General features: G+C 40.9%; 1 protein-coding gene across 8 annotated transcripts in view; it reads right to left on the bottom strand.

Moving 5' to 3' along the window:
* Positions 1–23,360, bottom strand: part of TRERF1 (transcriptional regulating factor 1) — a 102,094-nt gene that overhangs the window by 23,882 nt on the left and 54,852 nt on the right. For all 8 annotated transcript variants that reach the window (XM_049833979.1, XM_049833981.1, XM_049833978.1 and 5 more), the window contains one exon: positions 4,935–5,032. The gene's annotated coding sequence lies outside the window, so the exon portion shown is untranslated. The remainder of the gene's footprint in view (positions 1–4,934; positions 5,033–23,360) is intronic.

Here is a 23,360-nt window from a genome sequence, read left to right as displayed (position 1 = left end):
AGGGTGCTTTTTCTCCTTTTTGTTTAGCCCTCATGCCCATGCATGCACCCATCACTGCGATTTATCAGAACTCTAACTACTAAATGGTTAAATCAAACAACTAAAAGCAGCAGGAGTTTTAAAGCAACAATGGTTCTGCAGTTCTGTTTCTTCTCTTCCCAACAGTCATTTATGCTACTTAACCTATTACATTTCTGACATTACAGATATATCCCAATTACACAAGCATTACAAAGAAACACGAAAACAAATGCAGAAGGACAGAAACATTTCTGTACACTGCCCAAAAATAGAAATACCCTACTTAAGTTTATGGATGGAATCTGGACTCTAATGGGAGTTCAACTGATTTCAACGTAGTCCCCTGCAACTTGCACAGCTCCATTCTCCAGACTGAAAGCCAGGGACATGCCAAGGTGGCTGAAATGCCTTTACACACTCCAACTGTCTCCCTCTTCAAACACAAGCAACTGTAAGGCAATACAAGTAGTAGTCTCTTCTGGAAGCATGCCATAACTTAATTCTGGTAAACATGAAATGGAAGAATATTCCAACATTATCAGTCTTCAGTAAAGGTGATCTGATTTTCCTCCTTCATAAACTGTATCACTGGAGGGTAAGAAGAACTTAGAGAAGACAGGCAGTGAAATATCAAGGAGATGATAGTTACATAAAAAAACACTCCCAGCTTCATCACACACCACAGAAGCTGAAACCTGCAGAATTTTTCAACTCCAGTAAACAACAGATCAAGTCAGTCACATTATTGAACTGCCTAAATCCACATGAATTTTAGAGCAAGACATCCACTCCAAATAAGTCAGTGCATGAAAGTTGGGCTGGGTGCAGGCTGCAAAACCAGGACTGAATGTCAGCCAGTGCCAGTTTCTTAACTGAGTTAATGGAGAGGGATGACAAAAGACTGTAGGAGAGCAGGTGCTGAAGGAAGCAGACTTATTAAAAGGCCACAAAGTTATTAGAGTACTGATCTAAGCCATCTCAGTAGGTTGCAGGGCTGTGTATCAAAAGGGAATTGGATCCTATGCTTTGTCCAACTTACTTCAAGTTTTTCAGCTGTCACTTTAAGCAAATATCTACATGCTTTTATAGATTAATTACTAGTTAGACTGAAAAAAAGAAGACTGGATAAGATGGCAGATGCAAAAAAGACCTCCATGTTCAACCAGCTTCTGCAGAACATAGCACCTGCAGCTACTCACAAACAACAGTATCAGCAGATGCTCATTTGCTGGGGCACCATCCCTCCTCATGTAACACATCAGTTAAAGCAAGTTGAACCACCACTTTTAGCAGTCTAAACTGTTTTTTATAACACTTAACTCAAGGCATGCCTGCTTACAGAAATGTGTCATTGCTATGTGTTCTCCCAACACTGTGGACATGTTGTGTATTAGTTGTGCCTTACCACCCTTCAGTCACACAGGCTGAGACAGGGCTTTCTCAAGTGGCTATCTCTTTGCTGTTAGAATATAAGCTTCATTTTTAACTGCGGATAAGATGAAATCCAAAACCATAAGTTCTCTGCTTCCTTCCTTCCCTTGAATTCCTGCCCCCCCACCTTAGCTTCAACTGAAACAAAATAAGATTTATCTTACTCAATTTTTAGTCTTTTTTATGAGAATGTTTTAATTGGCCTGTCTTGTTATCTTGTTATTCAGAACTGTGAGATCTTCTCCTAAGCTGTTCCTAAATCAAAACAGCCATCATTCACATCATCTTGCTCTCTGATTTCCTTTAGGACAGACACAGGAATACACAGCAGCTCCTTCCCTGATAGCCTCCGTTCTGCTAACACTGATGCTACCAGCAGCCCCCACCACGCAGGCCAACTATAATCCAGCCTTTAAGCAATAGCACAGACAGGCAGGATTTTCAGCTGGACACTACCAATGTACAACCACCACTAAGAACCCACTAAGAAGACCAGGTTTAAAAACCAAGGGAATGCTACCTAAGAACAGACACACGTGCATTACTCAAACCCAGCTCGCGGAAGCAAAGCTGGCACTACCCCTATGTCTTCAGATGTGATGACAGCGGTAATGCTGGATGGCTGAGAAGCACAGAATTGGAAGAGGAAGAGTGACATATTTCAGAGACCCCTGTGCTCTTGCAGGCTGTTTAGATACCAGGTTTGCCTCCGTAACTCTTTGTGTAGCCACAGTTCAAGCCCTAGCTCCAGGGTTTTTTTGGCACAGGAAATAAGCACATGAAAAAAGCAGCACAGGACAGAAACAGAATGAATAATTTCTAACACCAAGCAAGGTGGTTGGGTGAACTAGCAGAGAGAAAAGGGGAAGGAGAGGTGAGAAGATAACAACTCAAAGATCTACTTTTTTAAAAAAATATCTACAGAAACCCTGAAGACATCTGATATGGCAACCAAGGCAGAGACTGGAAACAAGGGTCAAAAGGTATCAGGATCATTGCTATTTTGGTTAGAACAAACACCGAAATAGCAATACGGATTTCAAGGACCAACAATAATTTTCTATAGCTATCTCGAGGAAAAACACTTATAGGGCTGAAAAGCTTTTCATCCCAATCCAGGATACAACTGCTCCTATGTTTTCTCCTGCACTTCAATTTTGGCTTTCTTTAGATGGCAGATATCTCAAATCCATGCCCATATCTGCACAAGGACCCCAAGGTTGGTGTCACTAGGCAAAGCCAACAATAACAAAAAACCCACTTCAGTATATGAGAACATAAGCAAATAACTGCAAAAGTGAAAAGAGAATGGAAAGGAAGCAAAATAAGCAAAATATTTAGTACACTGATTTTATAGCAAGCATAAGGAAGAACATAGTAGGAAAGCTATACACTCTTAAAACGGAAGGGGAAAAACAGATTAGCTGCTTTTTAATATTAATGCTGGTAATTCTTCAACAGTTGCACAAATCCTTCAAAAATTATCATTCCCTTTGCAGCTGAGCTCCTTCTGCAGTGCAGTTGGAAAGGCTGCTGAGTCTCATGTGGCTGCTCATTTCAGCTGTTCCCATTTCCACTCTTAAGAGAGACTAGAATGTCCTAATTCAGTTTAATAAAGAACACATTGGACTAGGGGGAGGGGAGAGCAACGACTGCATTGGGAGGGGAACCGAGCAATTTCTCTACTTCAGTGAAGTTTTAAAAAAAAGACAACAAAAAAACAACAGCAAAACCAACAGTTGATCATCTCAGGAAAGTCTCTAGAAAAGGGGGAGGAGAAAGGAAGACAAACAAGCAGAAACATTTTCCTCTCTTTTTGATCTAAGTTCTAAGTAGAAAACACACTTTGAGGCACTGCTAATTAATGAAAACTTTTTTTCCCCCAAACTAACAGAATTCTGGTTATTCAAGAAGACGAGGCTGATGTCTAAATAAAGACATTAACTCAATTTAGTTTAAGGGAGATACAGTTCCATGAGTCCCAAAGAAATGAAGAAGGTTGCTTCAAAAAAATCTGATTATCTTTGCCGTCAGTGAATTGGCATTACAGTTTCAAGGTACTTTGAAGGGTTCAGAGAACGGCGACTGAAGCAGGTATCACATTACTTCACAAAAATGGCAAATATAAAATGATGTGATCTCCTCACAATAGTGATTAAAAATAAAATAAAAACCTTGAATAAGGCCAGAAGGGCACTTGAATTGCATATTCCATGACTAAGTGACTAAAAAGTGTACAGAAGATAGCGTTAATTAAAAGGGCTGATGGCCTGTGATAAACACAATTATTTTTCTAATATTTACCAATACATTACTCCAGATTTGATCAAGGCTGAAGCTGTCTATGAAACTTGATTTGAAATCTCTTCAGCCAACCTGGGTTTACTGACTGCTTAGATGAAATAAATTGTAGTACCTTCCACTGGGTCCTATATCAAGGGCAATACTCTCAAATGCTGCCTGGAAAATAAACATGTCCTATTACCAAAATTGCCCTCAATTTCATATTTTATTTTACTTCTATTACTGAACTGACTTGTTGTTCCCCAGCAAGATCCTAGTTCTGCAGACATGACAAGAGGCCAGCATGAAAATCTTAGGACAGAGAGGTTAGACCTTGCCCACTTATCTTATGTGGCTACATTACAACCTCTGGTCACTGCTGTTGGTTTGGGGCAGGATGGGAAATTTTTATGCCTTTTCACTCAAACATCAATCCATCGGCTATTGTTGTGACCGCAGCCATGATAAGCATACAATTTTAGTATAAAGTGAGCATCCTTACAATGCACTTAACCAGTTTCTTCCTGACCTCTGCAGTATTTACTCACTAAAGCCTGTAACGTGATTGCCTTTTTCTGTAACTGTAAATGCTGTGAAACAGTCAGAGAACATATGCTAGGATTTGCAAAAAGAGGCAGGAAGGAAACATCCTGAGACAGACAAACAATTAAAAAAAACAACAGGCAGAAGTAATATTATGTAGAAAATAGCATATGGCTAAGCTTTCAGTAGGGAGGGAACAGCTATTTTGAGCCCAGTGTCTCCCCCAAAGGAGACAGTTTTCAGAAATGCAGCTGCAGGACCCTCTGAAAAGTCAATCCCTCTAAAATGCATCATGTTGGTACCTAGCAATGGAGCCAAGTAAAGTCCAATGACTATACAGAACTGACCACCATGGCTGGTTTGTTTTTTTTTTTAAATTAAGGTAATGTCCATTTTGCTTGTATGAGACAATATAGCCAAGGTAGTCCTTTAAGAAAGATTTAAATGTGTGGGGATCTCCTGTGTCATACATACTGTGGCAAATAAAATAATGTTTTAACAGGACACAAAGCCAACACACTGGTCATATTTGAGAAGTCCCACAATAAAGCCACAGAGACTCAGAAGCCCAAATTTTGGAGAACAGTCAAAAAGCATTGAGCCTTATTAAATAAGCCAGCCTCATAGAAAGTGGGCATATGATGCTGTAACTTTACCTGATTTTTGAGGATTTGCAAGACTCCTGTATCTTGCTGTGCTGTCTTTGCCATAACATTTCATGCTGCTTTCATTCTGTGATCTCAAAGTGATGTATCTAAACATAAAGCAAAAGAATGGAAATTAGTTTTTCCCCCCATGCGATTATCTTATAAAGTATCACCAGCTTGCCCCAAACCATGAGCAGACCTGCAAGAATGAGCTTCCTATTGTAACGCAACCAAATACTACCTTCTATTCAATATAGTATCTCCATGCTACTCTGTTCTTCAAGTCACTATTGCAGAGGACATCTATCAGCACTGTAACACCCTTAAAGAAGAATCAAGAATCTCTTTCCCATATCAACAGTGAGAGACTGCTTCACTGTCAAATCTCTGGGATTGATACATCCACGGTCCTTCAAATTACAGACTGAAATACAAGTAAATTCATCTTTCCTTCTTACTCAGCTTGGCACCTACTGCAAAATGAGGAGTGGGTTATGTTGATGCAATAAATAAAACAAGATTGTGCTTCTACTGCAAAGACTGTAAAGATTTCATAGCATCTTACACTGCTTTGACAGAACCCACAGACAGGCTGGATGCTGGCCCAGAGCCTGCAAACTACATGATGAGCATCACACAAACAGGAGAAGGTATAGCAATCAGGAAGGGAGGGATTAATGAAAGTCAAAGGTGTGGGAGATACAATCACGTTGTCACTCAGTGCAGAAGAGATATCTAGACAAGGCATCTTAAGTTATTTAAATGAAAACAACACATTTGGTTTTGTAGGTGCTGCTGCCAAGATGGCTTTTAGGGAAGGCCCTGAACACCCGAAGGTGTCAAGAGAGCTGGCTGACATCATTGCGAGGCCGCTCTGCATAATCTTTGAGGAGTTGTGGAGATCAGAAGACTGGAAGAAGACTAATGTCATCCCCATCTACAAGAAGGGCTTAAAGGAGGATCCAGGAAATTATAAGCCCATCAGTCTTACTTCAGTCCCTGGGAAAGTTATGGAACGAATCCTCCTGGGGGCTATCACAAGTCAAACGAAGCACGTGATTGGGAAAAGCCAGCATGGGTTCACCAAGGGCAAATTGTGCTTGACAAACCTGATCACCTGCTACGACAAACTACCCTGCTTGGTTGATGTGGGGCAAGCACTGGACATTGTCTACCTGGATTTCTCCAAGGCTTTCAATACAGCTTCCCACAGCCTCCTCCTAGAAACATGGATACATTATGGTCTCGACAAGTGGTCTGTGTGGTGGGTGGGGAACTGGCTAACAGACTGCACCCAGATGGTCATAGTAAATAGCTCCTTTTCAAACTGGCAACCTGTCACAAGTGGGGTCCCTCAGGGATTGATATTGGGCCCGATGCTGTTTAATATCTTCGTAAGTGCTCTGGATGATGGGATCAAGTATACCCTGATGAAGTTTGCCAATGGTATCAAACTGAGTGGGGAAGTGGGCACTTCAGAAGGGAGAGCCACCCTTCAAGGAGGACCTGGATAGTCTGGAAGAGTGGGCTAACAAGATCCTTATGAAGTTCAACAAAGGCAAATGTAAAGGTCTTGCACCTGGAAAAACATAATCCAGGAGTGCAGCACAGGCTGGGATCTACCCAGCTGGGGAGCAGCTCTGTGGAAAGGGACCTGGGGGTCCTGGTGAACAGCAAGCTCAGTGTGAGTGAACAGTGTGCTGCTGTGGCAAAGAAAGCCAGCGGAATGCTGGGTTGCATCAACAAGGGCATTACCAGCACAGATAAAGTCATTATACATTCTACTCAGCGCTTGTCATGCCACACCTGGAACACTGTGTTCAGTTTTGGTCCCACCTATACAAAAAAAGATGTGGCCAGGCTGGAGAGTGTCCAGAGAAGGGCCACAAAGGTGATCAAAGGACTGGGAAGCCTGCTGTATGAGGAAAGGCTGAGAGAACTGGGTTTGTTCAGCCTTGAGAAAAGGCAGCTTAGGGAACACCTTATCACTATGTTCCAGTATTTAAAGGGTGGCTACAAAGAAGATGGAGACTCCCTTCTTAAAAAGAGTCGCATGGAAAAGACAAGGGGTAATGGGTACAAGTTACTCCTGGGGAGATTCCAATTGGATACAAGAGGAAGTTTTTTCACAATGAGAACAACCAGCCACTGGAATAACCTCCCCAGGAAAGTGGTGGATTCCCCAATATTGGACACTTTGAGGATTCGGCTGGATAGAGTGGCCATCTTGCCTAGACTGTGCTTTTGCCAAGAAAGTTTGGACCAGATGATCCTTGAGGTCCCTTTCAACCTGGTATTCTATAATTCTATGAAACAAGCCTGGAAGTTTAAGGTGTGATTCAGAGTTCACTGATGTCAGTGGGAAACTCATCATTTGCATCAAGCCCTGCCAGGTTTTGGAAAGTCATTCCAGGCTTAAAATGAAACTGTATGAATGACCACTTGTGGCAAAAGGGCACAGATAATCTCAGTGACCTCAGCATTTTCCTCCTCTCATCTGCATGCTAGATTCACTTGTTTAAATTATTCTTTAAAGATCTCTGATAATAGGTCCCAAGCCCTGCAACACTACTACATACAGCAAGAAGCCACCCCCTAAGTCCAGCAGCGCCTTGCACAGAACAAGTGCCCCTCCTTAGCCCACCAGCAAGGTGGGGGAGATGAACCCAAGCAGCTCAATTGCCCTGCCCAACACCAGCCTCTGCTTTCCCCCTTCGCCTTCCCCCAAGCCCACAGGAAACAGGTCCACAGTACAACCCAGACGCCAACCCACTCCATCAAAACATACACCAGGGAAGACAATGGAGCTCCTTAAAAAGCCTAACCTGCCCAAAACATCTTTCTTTGACAGAACACCTGAGCTAATGGTAAATGCTGGTAGCATCGCACAGGGACACATGGATTTTCTTGGATCCAAGTCAGTTTTTGCTGACAACACTATTGCATTGAGTCCCAGTAACTAAAACCTGTGCATATCCATGTCTTGCTACAAATGTGAGCTGAGATGCTACAAACATACCTGAAAGCAAATTGTTCGTTACCTGCTTGCATCCTATCTGCTGACAGTTTTTCTCTGCAAATCCCATGAATTTGCCTCTTCATTGAAATAAGACAGGTTTTAAACAAAACCACATGTACTTAATGCTTTATCTAGCTTGTTTTTTATACTGGTATTTAATACCTTTAGGTCTGTAACAGGCATATTGAATCTTCTGGACGACTGACGACTATATATCATTGCTTTGTGTTTGTAACAGAAAATATTCAGAGACACAGGGAAATCTGAGGTTAATGTCAGTGGAGCCAAAAGAGAAAACAGGGGGTTTTGCCCCACTTTAACACAACTCTTTAGAACCTGCCAAGATGTTTAAATTTCATTAAAAAAATAACTGCTATATCACGAGCAGTGACCAAAGTCACAGTATGTAGTTTTACTTTCTTTTTCATCTTATCCATCTGCTCTGGAACAACGAACACTAGTATTAAACCTAAAAATGCCACAGTATTCTGCAGACAAACCATCCTTGCCAGCTTCCTACAAAGGCCAGGCCAATGGACACTGGGAAAAGCAACAAGAATGACCAGGAAAACCCTTTACTGTTTTTCTTATTTGTTTTGGCTGCTTTTCCCACTATACCACCTTCATCATCAGAGCTACAATAGCACTCATACGCATTTGTATGTAAATTAGCAAATACATGCAAAGCTGTCATTCGTAATACCACCCTTAAAGAGTAAAACTTTGGGCATTTTAGAGTCAGAGGCAGCGAACTGATGGCTGATAAATACTGAAAACAGTCCCAATGTAATTAACACAGGACCAAACACAGCAAAAGTACATAAAATTCACAAATGACGTTGTAATTCCTTTCATTAAATTTTAATCAGCATCTCATTTTTTGAGGTTTAGATTAAAAAGCAATCTAACTTTATGTTCCTTTGCCATATTCTTCAGTTTTACTCCCATCCCAGCCCCTAGATTTTGCATATAACTGAAGCACAGTAAGGAGAAGCTGAGAAGTGAAACCTACAGCAACATTTACAAATTAAGAGCTAAGTCAGAGATCAGCTATCCCATACACACAATATAAATTTTTGTTCTTCTCTGTTCATTAGGATTGATGACACTGCTGGAAAATAAGAAGCACATAATACCTTTTATGGGAACGTAAAGCACAAACAAATTAGCAGAGAGAGAATGCAGCTAAATCAATTTCTCATCTCAAGATAGTAATGGAGACAATTTCTTGAACTTTACTATGCTTGTAATGTATTGATCAGCAAAGCTTCACACTGAAAGTTAAACTAGGTATTTTTCCAGTGATAAAATGGAGGATGGCAGTAAAACTCTAGGCAACGCACCAAAGAATGAGGATTTTCTCCAGCCATGTTACAGTTCAGAAACTCAAAGTTTCCACCTACCTGCCAGTTACTGCAATACATGAGAGGAAAATTTCTAGATGAAAGCTGAATTAGTCCTGCAGGAGCCTTCACAGAGCAGATTTAAGGAGAAGCAGAAAGACACAGAGCTGCTCTAGGACTGATGGCACAAACGCCAGTACTGGTTACGCTACCTGTGGCATGAGGCTGCAGCAGCGGTTTGGATGCAGCATTTTTGTTGCAACATTTCAGCTCCCCTTGGCTGCAGGTTGCCATAAAGAGCCATTTCCCAGAGGTCTTTCAACCTCTGCTGTGACTACATCGTGCTTTGAGATGCTGATCCCCTTCACAAACTTCTGCTACTCCTCTGAGGCCTAACAGCAAGTTAGGACGAGGAGAACCTTTGTCTGGCCAACGAAGATGCCCTACTCAACCACCATGAAGAGCAGTGACACCAAGGAAGGCCACGCATGTGCTCCATGGGCTGGTGAAGTATGCCTGGCACAGGCCATGTGCTTCCAAGGACAACACTACAGCTGCATGGCAGATTTTAGATATTAAAAGAACAATGCAGATCAAATATGAGGATACGCGTATCCTCTGCTGAAGTAAAGTGAAACACTGAACATATATCCTTCTGGAATAGCTATATTTACTTTAGCAGGATGGACTTTTGTATCATTTGACATTAAGAACTTAACTGAAGTGTTAAAATTGGGATCTCAGGCTTTCTATAGATCATCATCAGAGCATCCAAAAGGTGATTCTGAGAGAATACAAAAAAGAAAAAAAAAATTTGGGATTTCTCTTCTCCTGCCCAGTGGCTGCCTGTCTACCTAACCATACACAAATACGAGCTGATAACCTTCCATGAGATGAATAAACCTCACCTACTTTAAATCAATGAAACACAAGAGTTTTCTCCACTGTATTTATCATTATTTTTATTACAACAAGGGTGACCAAGAGTATCCTGTTATCTAAATTGGTTGGTCATGATTAAACAGTATTTAATTATTTTGGGAGCAGAAAATGGGAAAGTAAGCCACCTTAAGATAAGAAACATAAGAACAGAGTACATGCATTAAGCAATGCCAACAAAGACTGTAATATCAACTGGCAAAACCAGCAACAAAAAAGTTGACAGTAACAGAATTATCATCATCAATCATGTATCATTACTTTGGTTCACTTAACAGAACTACATCAGAGCAGAGTCTCTCCCCACATGCTGGAAGTCCCTTCTTGAACACCAACATGATGATTTTGTTGCCCTTCCCTCATCTATGTTCAGCTTTCTGGTTGCACACCCCTAGAAGAACTCTAGGAATTCAAATTCAAAATTCAATGTAGGGTCCAATGCTTCAGGTAACAGACACTGTACAACGCTAGATTATGTTTAAAGTGGTTTTTGACTCGAGTTACTGGTCAGGTGCCTACCAGTCACACAAAGAAAACGGGTACTCATGCTAGAAAAGACCACCACTGGTGTAACCACTGACTACCCAGGAGATGCCTGCCTTGAGCGACTGCATCAAGCGGCTGCTCTGTGGCACTGGCAAGAATATAATCCAGCTCCCTTGGGCAGGGTTTAGCTTGTCCCATTCAGGAGAAAATAGTCTTTCTTGCAATTCCTTCCATCTTTCATTACATAACTTCAAACAACCACAGCAAATGAATCAGGGATCCAATGCAGCCTCCTTCTACAGAAGTTTAATTTATCTTCACAGCAAATCCATCATATGCACCAAGCTGAACAGGAGTTTTGTTGCAGGGGAAAAACAAATAAATGCAGTTTACAGTTTTCTCAGGAAATGCACTTATGTAAAACAAAGCTAAAATGAAGTTATAAAAGCATACTTCCATTCTGGCATTTAATCTGAAAGAGGTTGGCTTAATATCTTATCTGTGTGGTGTCATTTAAAAAGGATGCTCCACTACATGGTATTTTCTAAAAACTGGAATAGTTCTTCCATCAGTCTAATACAGCCTCTATGCAGTCAAGTTGAATAAAGCAGAATTATGGCACTGACAAGCTGTTACCCACCAGGGGAATGCACGCTAGCGGGCTGCTCATCCGAGTTGGAGAGGTATTTGCCAACAGCAGAACCTCAGATTCACTCTGACAATCCTGTCTCCATCCCCGCTTTGTAAGCAAGTGTGTCTGAGTAGGTAGAGGTTTGCCTGCCTATTCCCACAACTCCTGCACTTGTCTGCTTCTTTCTTCACTCTTTGTTACTTAAGCCACTCCCTTCCCCAAAACAGACCCCCTCTCAAAAATACATTTTCTTCTCCCCTGTCATGCCAGGTTGTCACTCCTCCAGTACCTAGCTAGTCTCCTCTCCTCTGCCTCTACTCAGCTCTCTTCCTTCAGGTCCACAACCTATACCTCCTGCCACACAACCATGTCTCATCCTCTCCTTATTGAATTCAGATAGCATCCTGGCTGGCAGTACAAGCTTGACACCCCCAGAGCTGCCGAGAAACCATCACATTTCCCTTGACAGCTCTCACGCTTGTTTCATGCTCACCTCCTAGGAAGGACAGTGGACATTCACTACCCATCTCCTTCTTCATGACATTCATAATTTTTGCAGGTCTCTTCTATGTCAAGTACTTTCCAGACCAAGGACTCCTGGTAGCTCTTTGTCACCCCATACTTTGGATTTTTCTTCTTTACATTTTGTGGACTGTGGAAGGTGAAATAGAAAACACAGAGGACCAGAGCTGCACATAGTATTGAAGACAGGGGAGCGCCAGGCATTTGCACAGTGGCACACTCATGCTTTCTGGTTTGTTTTCTGTTCTTCACTAATGAGTACTGACACTTGTTTCACTGATCATTACGCTGCCACTTTTACAGGACGACCGCAAAGTCTCCTTCCAGAGCAGTAACACCTGGTGCAGCACTCATCAGGTCATATGCTGCATTGTGACCCCCTCCCTCCTCCCACACACATTGCTTTCTTTTATCTACAAGCAATTTCCTGTGGCATTTTATGGTCCAGTCATTCAGTACAAGGAGTTCTCCTACAACATATTTCAGTCAGCCCTTCTTTTCATTTTTCTTAATACCCTCAGCCTACACTCTAGCAAAACTTCAGTTCCTTACTTTAAACTATGAGGTGACCAAAACCATTCAAACAAAATCATTGCCAAAAATGACATCAATAGACAACCCTGCTTCCTTGAAAAGCCCTCAAGCTATTCTTTCCCTTTGCAAAATTACTGGAAAACAGCCCCTCTCCTAAATGAAATTCCCCAATCACTCAAAAAAAAAAAAAATCTTCAAGCAGGCACTCCCCATAACAAGCTTTAGCCCTAAGCGTTCCAGTTTGGCAGAGTTGAGAACACTTTAGAGCAAGATCTTCTGTCAAGAGTCCGACAACCTAACACTTGGACTTCTTGTGCCATGCTAACATGCCACCCCTGCCCCAAGAAGATGGAGCAAGAGCTCCACAGCTCAAGAAACAGCACTGCCAGGCCAAAAAAACCCCAACCTCAAACAAATAAGCAGACAAACCTAAAAGTCTAACAGCTACTGCTTGGCTCCAGATCTTCTGCGCAGAAGGTAGGAGGGGAAAAAAAGAAAAACCAAACCATCCCACCCCTCTGCATACACACTCCTATGCAGTGCCAAGAATATTTTGAAAGACAAGATGTATAATAACTTTTCAACTGAATATTCATTTCTGAATTGAAGGGAAACATCTTAAGGGAGAGTGGGTGTAAGGAACGATTCCTCCTCAGCAGCACCGTGCTATTTATTAAAGGCTGTGAATACCCACAAGAATTCAGCTTTGGCCTTCGCACTGTACACTAACAAGCTTAGTTTACTGACATTCACAGAGCATATGGAGCTCTGCTTCAAATGATCCCTTTGAAAGAGACAATTAAATCAGACAACTGGAGATTGAACGACCAACAGAGCTAATTAAATTCTTACGTCCTGTTTGTATATTTATCCAAATCTTTCTCACCATTCTTGCTGGGAAGGGGAATGGATTGGCTTGGGAGGTCGAGGGAACAAAAGCATGCCCTTTATTTTTTTCCTTTCCCCTCCATAGTTACAGATCTGTTTGGAACAAAACTTGAGACACGAAATCAATGCAGCCAGTGGTGGAATTCATCTTATTGTGACAGAAATATTCCATTTTCCCTAGCTTACATTTTAAATTGCTTTCTGATATACCAGGTTATTATTTTTTTAGCCCCTTTGGTTCCTTACATAATTAAATGCCATGCCATTCAGCTTTTACAATTACTTTTACCATTTTCAGAGGAACATTGACACTCAGCAGCTTTCTCAACTTTCTGTGAAGAATTTATTCCCCACAAGTATTAGCTCTACTGAGTATTTTCTTCCTCATTACATTAAAAGCTCTTTGGCATCCCTATAGAAATCTTTTCCTTGTACAGACTTTTCTGTAAAGTAGTATTTGCCCAACCTCAGTTTCCTTTCCTAGTTTTTCACGTAACCACAAGTAGCATAGAAAAGGGGAAAGGACAATGCTTTTTAATACCATGATGCCTTCAGCTTGCAGGCAAGGGAGAATGACTAAGCACAACTTACTGACACATTTTTGTAACAAGTTCAGATTCTGCATTTAATACTTGCAAAAATAACAACAATGCTCCCAAAATGTCTCCTAGGCAAAGAACATTTTGCCCAGCTGCCCTACAGGTACAGATACACAGCCTCTGAAGCTTTGAGAACTGTCTTCTATGATTTCTCTTAGAAAACTGACTAAATTTTGGAGCATGCATGTTCCCAGCCCTTCTAACTTCATTTTCAAGGTATTGCCCACACTAAACACAGGTCCAGCAGCACAACACTCTCTCCAATTTTGCCAATGTGTGAGAAAGCACACAGGATACCTTATAAAAGTACTTTATTGATATGGAAGTGACAAAGTAAATGTATCATTCTGCAAGGAGCAAGTTCATCCTGCTTAACACTTACCTGAGAAAAATATAAACATCGAAACACATATTAGGGTAATATCTCCCTTCCAAGGTAGACTAAGGAGAATTATTTGGCCAGTGGATTTTTTTGTTTTGGGTCTGTTTTGGTTTTGTTGTTTGTTTTTGGTTTTTTTTTTTTAATTTTGTGGACCACTGAGGGGGGAAAAAAAAACCCCCACCACACACAAAAGAGCACCTTAAGGAAATGGCCTTCTAAATAAATTAATGGCTAAAGCTTTATTTCTGACAAAATTGCCAGCTTGTTTCTTAGCAGAACAATAGGAAGGAGTTTCCAGAGAGCACCTAACAGGCATGCGGGAGGAAGCCTTCTCTATAACAAGCACAGTACAACACCATAGGATCTTCCCCAGGAATGAATTATAAGCAGGAAACACTTTGAAGAAGGTGATAAACTTGCTTGTCATCTATGGCTCTACTTTATGTATTAGTTGACCAAGTCATCCTTCAGAATTACTGTAACGTTACCAAGCATCACCCTTCTAACTAAAAGCAATGTATGCCTGACCATTTCATACCACTTTCAGCTCTACTGCAGATAGAGCTTGAATTATTGTCCCAGACAATTCAAGAACCAAAAGGGTCTGCCTGCATTTCCCCACGACCCAACTGCCGTCCTGGCACAGTGCTTTGCATGAAGGTGAAGGAACTGGGGGCTCTGCAACAGGGAGCCCAAGGATCGTCTCTCATTTCAAGTCCCAATTTTGTCTGAGGACACAGTGACCTGAATCTAGCATAAATTTATGCATATCGCCCTCTGAGCAAGTGGATCTGCGCCAACCGAACTTCATAAAAGTTTTGGTTGCTAGGAGGTAGCAGTGGACATATTCTAAAGTCCTGTTTACTCGAGCCATTAAGGTTCCGCTCTAGAATAACCTTCCACAGTCTGCTCCCTGGTTTCTCCTTCTTTTCTTGAGACATCAGACTTCTGCTAAAATCTGCAATTTCCCATCTGCTGTCATCCAGAGAAGCCTCTCTATGAATTATGTCTCCAACTAATCTGCAAAAGACCTCCAACATCTTCAGAACAAGCTCATATCTTTAAACGAACTAGATAACACCCCTAGCATAAATTCTGTTCAAGTCAGTCTTGCATTCAGACACAGTGTTGTTCAGATGCCTGCATATCAAGTTCCGAGTCTCAAATTCCACGAGACGGCACAGCAGGCAGAACCTCAGTACCCCTTTATAGACCTTGCCTCAGCTTTTCAGCCTGCTCTCTCTCTCTAAAAGACTGTTATCTCAAATAGATATGCAATATTTTTACATCAACATTTTTCATCAATTGTTTTATGTGGATATTAAGTTTCAGAGTGTGCTATCTGGAAATCCAGGCTGCTCCAGATCATGCTTTTAAAGACTTACTCTATAATTCTCCTACCAGTTTGTTGGAGATGCATTTTAATCCTCTGATTTAGAAACGCATAAAAGGATTTTCCATGGTTATTTTAGCTAAGATGGGACTTAGAGTATTTATTTATTGCATTGTTTACATGTACTGTGAGGCACCCAATGAGGAAATGGAGAAATAAAAATAAAAACAACCTCTTCCTTTAGGCCACATGTCCTGGTTTTGGCTGAGATAGAGTTAATTTTCTTTCTAGTAGCTGGTATAGCATTATGTTTTGGATTTAGCGTGAGAATAATGTTGATAGGAACAACTGAAAACATCAGTGTGTTAAGTAATGTTTAGACTAAGTCAAGAATTTTTCAGCTTCTCATGCCCAGCCAGCAAGAAGGCTGGAGGGGCACAAGAAGCTAGGAGGGGACACAGCCAGGACAGCTGACCCAAACTGGACAAAGGGGTATTCCATAACATGTGACATCATGCCCAGTATATGAACTGGGGGGAGTTGGCCAGGGGAAGCAGACTGCTGCTTGGGAACTAACTTGGCATCAGTCAACAAGTGGTGAGCAACTGCAGTGTGCATCACTTGTTTTGTATATTCCAATTCCATTATTATTATGTCATTTTATTATTATTATCATTATTATTTTCTTCCTTTTTGTCCTATTAAACTGTCTTTATCTCAACCCACAAGTTTTACCTTTTTTCCCCCAACTCTCTCCCCCCAATCCCACTGCAGGGGGTGGGGGGAGTAAGCAAGCATCTGCATGGTGCTTAGTTGCTGGCTGGGGTTAAACCACGACACCACATCATTTCTGACACCATTTCTACTTAGAGATCAGCTCAGTTTTGTTTGTTTTATGAAGAAAGAAAGTAAGCAAACACAGACTTCAGTTTTTTATCATCTACTGAACCTATGGCATATAAGGCTCATTTATCATCAAGCCCTAAACTCAAGCTGAAATGTTAATTACAGACACAAAGAAAAGGTAATGTTTTTTCAATAATTAGTAAGCAAGCAATTCTCAGAACAGTGTTATCTGATATATCACAGGATTCTGGAAGGAAGATGGTGGTGCTGACACACTCGCGGTTTCTCTTCTGTTCACTTTTCACTTACAGCAGATTCAAGCCTCTCTGGAGTATCTACTCAAGAGATCTGACCAGGAAAGTAATTTGTAACTCTGAGCAGAATAGATGCTAACCTCCCCACTGATGCATCCTTGGGAACAGCCCGAGGAACAGTGGCTACAAGCAATGTGACCAGAGGATTAAAAAGTAATGCCACGAACCTCAGGTATTTTTAGTTCTGACTGTGGACTTCTTCATGATTAAAATATGCAACTGATAATGACATTTCTAACAACCCTCATCACCGCAAATACCAGCAAACGTAACTTGGGGCTGTAGAAGGGGAGTGAGGAAGGATTCTGAGTTGATTTAAAAAACACCATTAAAGCAGGAGGTAAAAACGACTGCAGCAGAAATGAAAGGTGAGAGACACTGCAAACATGCTGAGCAAGTCGGAAGCAAAAGCAGCTCCTGCAATACCAGCCAAACCTGAGCAGGCAGTGCTTCAGCCTCTCTTACACAGAGTAAGCAGCAAAAGATCTTCCCAAAGCTTCAACATAGCCAGACACAAGGGAAGGTAGAGCAGGGGCACAAGTCTCCAAGAACCCTTCCCATGATGAAAAATATTCTCACTCAGAAAGCATGGTGGCACAATTCTAGAGTTAAAGCTGGCGTTACCACTGTGTGGCCTGAAGTGCAAGAAAAGATGCTAAGCCTTGCCCTCGTTTCCCTGCACTTAGCTCCAATGGCACAACACTAGCATTCACGTTAAGGAAACACCATTACTCCTCTTGGTCAAACTTCATGGTCCTTAACTTAGGTGCAAGGTGCAAAACTTTCTCTTTAGAGTGGTGGGGTTGTTGTTGGGGGAATGGGGTGCATGGTTTTTTACGGTTTGGTTGGGGGGTTTTTTAGCATTGAAGTCAGTCACAGTAGCACAAGAAAAGCATCTCTTAGAAATTATTTGAATAATGAATTTAATAGTTATTATTGGATATTGAAATTTGTTATGTTACTTTTTTTGAAAATTGATACAATATTACTGAAAAGAAAAATAAAAGAATTCTCTTAAAAAAGCATACAGGTTGCATGTACTACACTGCATTATCTGGGAGTCAGGACTCAGCCTTACCAACAGCAAGGCTGACAGTAGGCATACGGTGACCGAACCCAGGACAGCGCTGGGGCTTTCCAAAACAGCCTTCCCCCAAGACTACATGCAAAGGATGAAAGCATCAACCTGCATGAGCATAAGGTAGGTGTTCAAACAGCAGTCTCATCTGACAAAGATCTCAAGCAGAGACCCCACGGGGAAGGCTACAAAATCATTACAGCATTTTCTCCAATGTGTGTACAACCTTACATTTGTTCCTTTATCTCGCAATGGAGAATTCTTATTACCATGCTTCAGTTAAAAGATAAGAAGGACGGATAATATATAATGAAGGTACTGCATATATGATTTAAAGTTGCCTCCAAATACCTAATGTACAAACATTTGTTTTCCTTCAGATGCCAAGAATCAGGCCAGCACAACAGTAACATGATTTTGGCTTGTGCAAAACAATGCTTTCTTTTTTAATAAAGCAATGGTTCTACCTAAAAAAAAAAATAAATATATATATATATTTTTTAAAAATCAAGTCGTCCTTATGGAAGATTTGGAGACAAGCCTTCTGGATAAGAAGTAACTGCATGAGACAACAGACAATCGAAAGAGTACTGTTTTCTGCCGTGTTCTTAGCATTCCTGGACTGCAAATTCAAGTTACAGGAAAAAGTCTGTGTATCAGAAGCTGTACTAGAGAATGTAACAACACGAATGTCTAAAGATTATCTTTGAAAAGTGAAGAGTCACAGTGAGCCTAAATTTTTTAATTTTATTTTTTTAGACATTGACATCCCCACTATAGATTTGATTTTCATTTTAGTTTTCCTACAAGGCATTGGCCTGGAGGAAGCCCACCTTACAGAAGAACCGTAAGGCATTCTTTACTTCATCTCACCGTGCATTAATGTCTCCGGTAATCAGGACTCTGATAAGTCTACGTGGTCCCATACTGTCCTGCTGGTATATTTTCCAGTAATCCCTAGCTATCTCAAAAGCTGCACCTCTCTTTTCATCTTCTCGATATGCATTTTACCCAGGTCTAGATTCAACAGTGGACTGAAATTCCTTTGCACACTGAAAGTTTCAGTTGTAATCTCATTAACTCCAGGCACTGAGTTTTTCAGGGCTGAAATGGTCTGAACGGACCCTCCATAATGCCCTGTTCCTTTGAGTTCTCCTGCCCTTGCCAGAAAGAGGGATAGTATAGAGTCATCTTGCATCACAGGAAGACTTTATGATTTATGAGATAACGGTCTTTTCTCAAATACTATTACAGTGGTTTTGCAGAATGCAAGCAACTGCTGAAAACAGATGAGTGCTAGTCTGGTGTGTCTTACTTCTAGCCAGGTCCAGCCTTCTTTTTTTATCCGTGGTGTACCAGCAGAAGCCACAACCCAGAGGCTGTTCTTTCATTCAGATGCCTTTTGGAGTGCCCTCCTTCCCAATGTGACCTATTGCAGGCCACAAATACATCAGTAGGATGATGAATGAAGACAATCTTTCTGTGTTTATATAAGAGGAAAAATATCTGTCAGGTACGCTTTTTGCACAACTAAATGCAGGCAGTGCTGAGGCAGCTGGTGATGCCTCCCCATGTTCACCAGCAAACCAGGGTACAATTACAGATCATGGTCCTGGAGATCCATCTGATAAATTATTATATCCTTATTTCCAATAGATATGCCCATTCCCGTCAGGAGAACCTGAAGATGCAATTCTGATGATTTATCCACTAGTCTGAACTACGAAGTCCTGAACTCAAAAAAAATTTCTTATAGTAAAACATACATTACTAGTCATTTTCTCTGGACAACATAGAACTACTTAAGACATGAAATCCCAAGATGAATAGACCTTCGACCTCTCCAATTTGAGGTTTCCGATTAGTTTGTTGAGGAAGATAAGATTTGGGAATGCTCATAAGTCTTCATTCTTTTCAAAGCGCAAAGAACAGCGAGTGCAGTCTGCGCAATTTCTCCACCGGTAACAGACATATAGCTTCATTCTACAATCTGTGGTTGATCATTATTATTAATTCTTTAGGGGGTTACACAGTCCATTTAACCTGGGGAAAAAAATGGTATCATAACTCTGTGGACATGACTTTACTGGTTTGCTGTCCAAGGTATAGAGCTTTCACACAAGCAAGAGACTGGTATGTTTTATATGCCCCCAAGCACAGGACACTAAGTCAGCAAGAGGTTTCTGGTTCATACTACCTGAACATTTTCAGATACTTTAAACCACCATCACTTACTTCTTCCAGATCCTACTTCTATTTCTCAGGTTCTTACAGGCTCTTAACAAGATGATGCTCAATAAAAATAACATATTTAGTAAGACAGTAGGCTCATTTCTATTTTCATTTTAGCCATATCCTCAAATGGATAAATTGCCTCCTGAGAATCAGGTTAATATCAGAAGGAACTTGCGCTGGACTTGAGAATGTCACAATTTCCAGTGGTTTCATGTCTTTTAGAAATCCCTAAACTGAAAGACTTTAGGTAAGATGGAAAATCCTGACACAATTCAGGCTTTGACTCCATTCCTATGCCTAAAGGACCACCACAGATGGCCAGTTCTCGCCTCACAGGGCTGTTAGCATCTGCTTTGTTTCTAATAAGCAGGTGAAAGGAACGATTCACATAGTTCCTACTCCTAAGTCTGGCAAAGTAGTAAGAAAAGAGTTCTCCCCCTCCCACCTGGGTGCTTTGGAGAAAAAAGAAAAAAAATCACCCATGTGAATCAAATAACTTGCCAAATGATTCATGACTCATATCTGAACAAAAAAGTACCATGTCAATAAACAGAATCAGAAAATTAAAAGTTATAACTGCAGATGATTAGAGCAAAGCACATGAGTATTATGGATTCTGAGTTGTAAGAATGGATGGCATACTCGCTGCATCTTCTTAACACTGGGAGAAAAAAAAAATTAAATCTATTTAGTGGCATAGCACCAGCCTTTGCAAAAAGGGTAAAAATAACATTCATCACAAGAGGCAGGAGTCCAACACGTTAGATAGTTTGTGATGAGAACTCTGAATACACCAGATAATATCAAATTAGTTAACTAAAAAACCCAACAAAACAGCCGTTTACAGATAAAAAGAATTCTTGCCTATGTGTTTCCAAATTAACAACTAACTGGAATTACATGTATTTGCTGTTTTAAAATAAGAAAAGAACCAGATACACAAAAAGATCTGGATTTGCCCACCCTCTCAGACACATTGGGTTTTAACATTTACAGAGTACTGAAGAAAACACCCCACCTTTTTTCTCTTGATCTGATGTTACATTTGGCACAAAACTTTCATGTTCAGAAAGAGATTTGGCTAGACAGCAGATGGAGTATTCCATTAAAACACGAGTGGCAAAATGTGCCCACCCTCCCAGTCAAAAGCAGCAAACCACCTCTCAGTAATATCTGCCTGAAAATCACAAGTTGCTCACACGGATGCTTTTCCACAGAATACATTTTCCTTACTCCTATCTAAAAGCGTTCTTCTCCATAAATGAATTCTGTAATTAAAAAACAAACAAACAAACAAAAAAACCCAAAAAACCCAAACAGCCTCAGGTATTCTTCCTGAATACCTGGGTGCACCACTCACCCAGAAAAGCGTACAGAAACACTAGCAGAGGTAGGCACACCTGCAGAAGGCTATAAATGTCAAACAGAGGTCTGGAGCACTTGAAATAGTCACTTCTTGCTGAACCAAGTTAAGCATAACTAGGAGGAAGAGAAACTTTGTTCACTTTATAAAGAAAGATATGTGGTAATATAAAAAAAAAAAAAAAAAAAAAAAGAGAGAGAGAGAAAGAGAAAAACCAGAGGGTACATTAATTATAATGGTTCTGTGGTTCTCCTGTATTTCAATTAGAAACCACTTTATTTACAGCTCCTGGCTCAGCAGCAGGCAACCCAACAAAGAACATTTTTCACGCTGCAATTTCTAATGCAAATAAAAGTAAAGGTAACCCTAGAGTGGTTTGCTAACTTATATAATGAGACAGGAAACAAACGGTTCAAGTGAATAACGATCATGTCAAACACATTCAGAAAGACCACATGACTCAAATTCTTTGACAAGTACATTTACCTCAAAGAACTATCTAAAATAGCTCTTTTTTCCATAAATATATAAACACATTTCCTAAGATATCATTTTAATAGTAATTTGAACATACATTCCATCAAAATATAAAGTTAAACCCATTCTCTCCACCCTCAAAACCAAGAAGTGACCACTACAGATAGAAATCTGTCTTTTCTGCTCAGCAAGTCCACAGTTACTCATTTCAGACAGAGTGAAGAGGAGCCCTAAGAGGCAATGCTGGGGTCTGCCCAGGCAGCCCCTTTTGCACTACTTGCAGCTAGAGCAGCATGCGGGAAGTGAATGGGCGGAATGGAGAAGACAAGTGGAAAAATGCACGTGTGAGAGAAACAAGTGTACACAAGTAGGTCTCCCAATGATGGCTGAAACATCTCCCTGAAACCAGGGCAGGTTCACCAATGAGTGGCCTTCAATGTTTGAGCAAACCCCTCAAATTTGCCACCAAATTCAGTTTGGTGACGGAGTTAAGGCACAGCCCCCTGGCAGACAGCGCCATATACTCCTCAGATGCCAACAGCACAGGTTGGAGTTACACCACCCGCATCCTTCTCCCCCCAAGTTTATAGTTTACAGCCATAATGACCAACTCCAGTAATAAACAACAGACCTGCTTGTTCAGTAAAAAGGGTCACACCCACTCACACCACATTATTTCTCCCAACCTTGCCCTATGAGGACAGCCCTATACAGACTAAGCTTCCAGCAGCCAGCTACCAGCCCTGTCCAAGTTGTTACACTTTTACTCAAAAATGTAACATCATGGGGGAAAAACTCCTCCAGCAATTTTTCATTTCATTTTTAAAATGGAAACAGAATAAATTTTGTCTGGTTTAACAGCACTTTTCCAAATTGTGCCAGATACAAAATTTTCCATCTTTTCAAATTCATGAGGTTGCATCAAACACTGGCATGCTCTCTTAAATGCTCTTCTGCCCTCTGACTTGACAGTTCACTTAAAAATACCTACAAGAACATTTTGGGCTTCTGTTGGGCAGAATGTTTGGAAGCAGTTTCCAATATCATAGAAAATGCCTATCAACAGTTGTTAGCAGCACAGAAGTAATGTGTCTGTATACAGATGCTTATATGCTAGCAAGCACTTCACTGAAAGGAGCAAGTGATGCGTGTTACTTTCTGCAACCTATTTGACTACGGGTAGTTTCAATTTGTATTTTGCTCTCAACAATGAGGAGATTCAGGAGTGGATCTTGTATCTCTATCAATTTGCAAAGGCCTACTGCATTTAGAAAAGCAAGAAATGCAGGTTCTTTAATATTTCTTTAAGATGTAAGCATTTCTTCAAGGCTGTAGAAAGTATTTTGCACTAGGTAAACTATTTAAACTATTTAAACTAAAGACCAATGCCTTCATTATCACCCTCCAAAGATGTCCTACTTGACAACCGTGGGTGCAGCTGTGCAA

The sequence above is a fragment of the Accipiter gentilis genome, chromosome 30, assembly GCF_929443795.1.
Source record: "Accipiter gentilis chromosome 30, bAccGen1.1, whole genome shotgun sequence".
Taxonomy (NCBI): domain Eukaryota; kingdom Metazoa; phylum Chordata; class Aves; order Accipitriformes; family Accipitridae; genus Astur; species Astur gentilis.
This window is presented reverse-complemented; position numbering and strand designations above follow the sequence as displayed.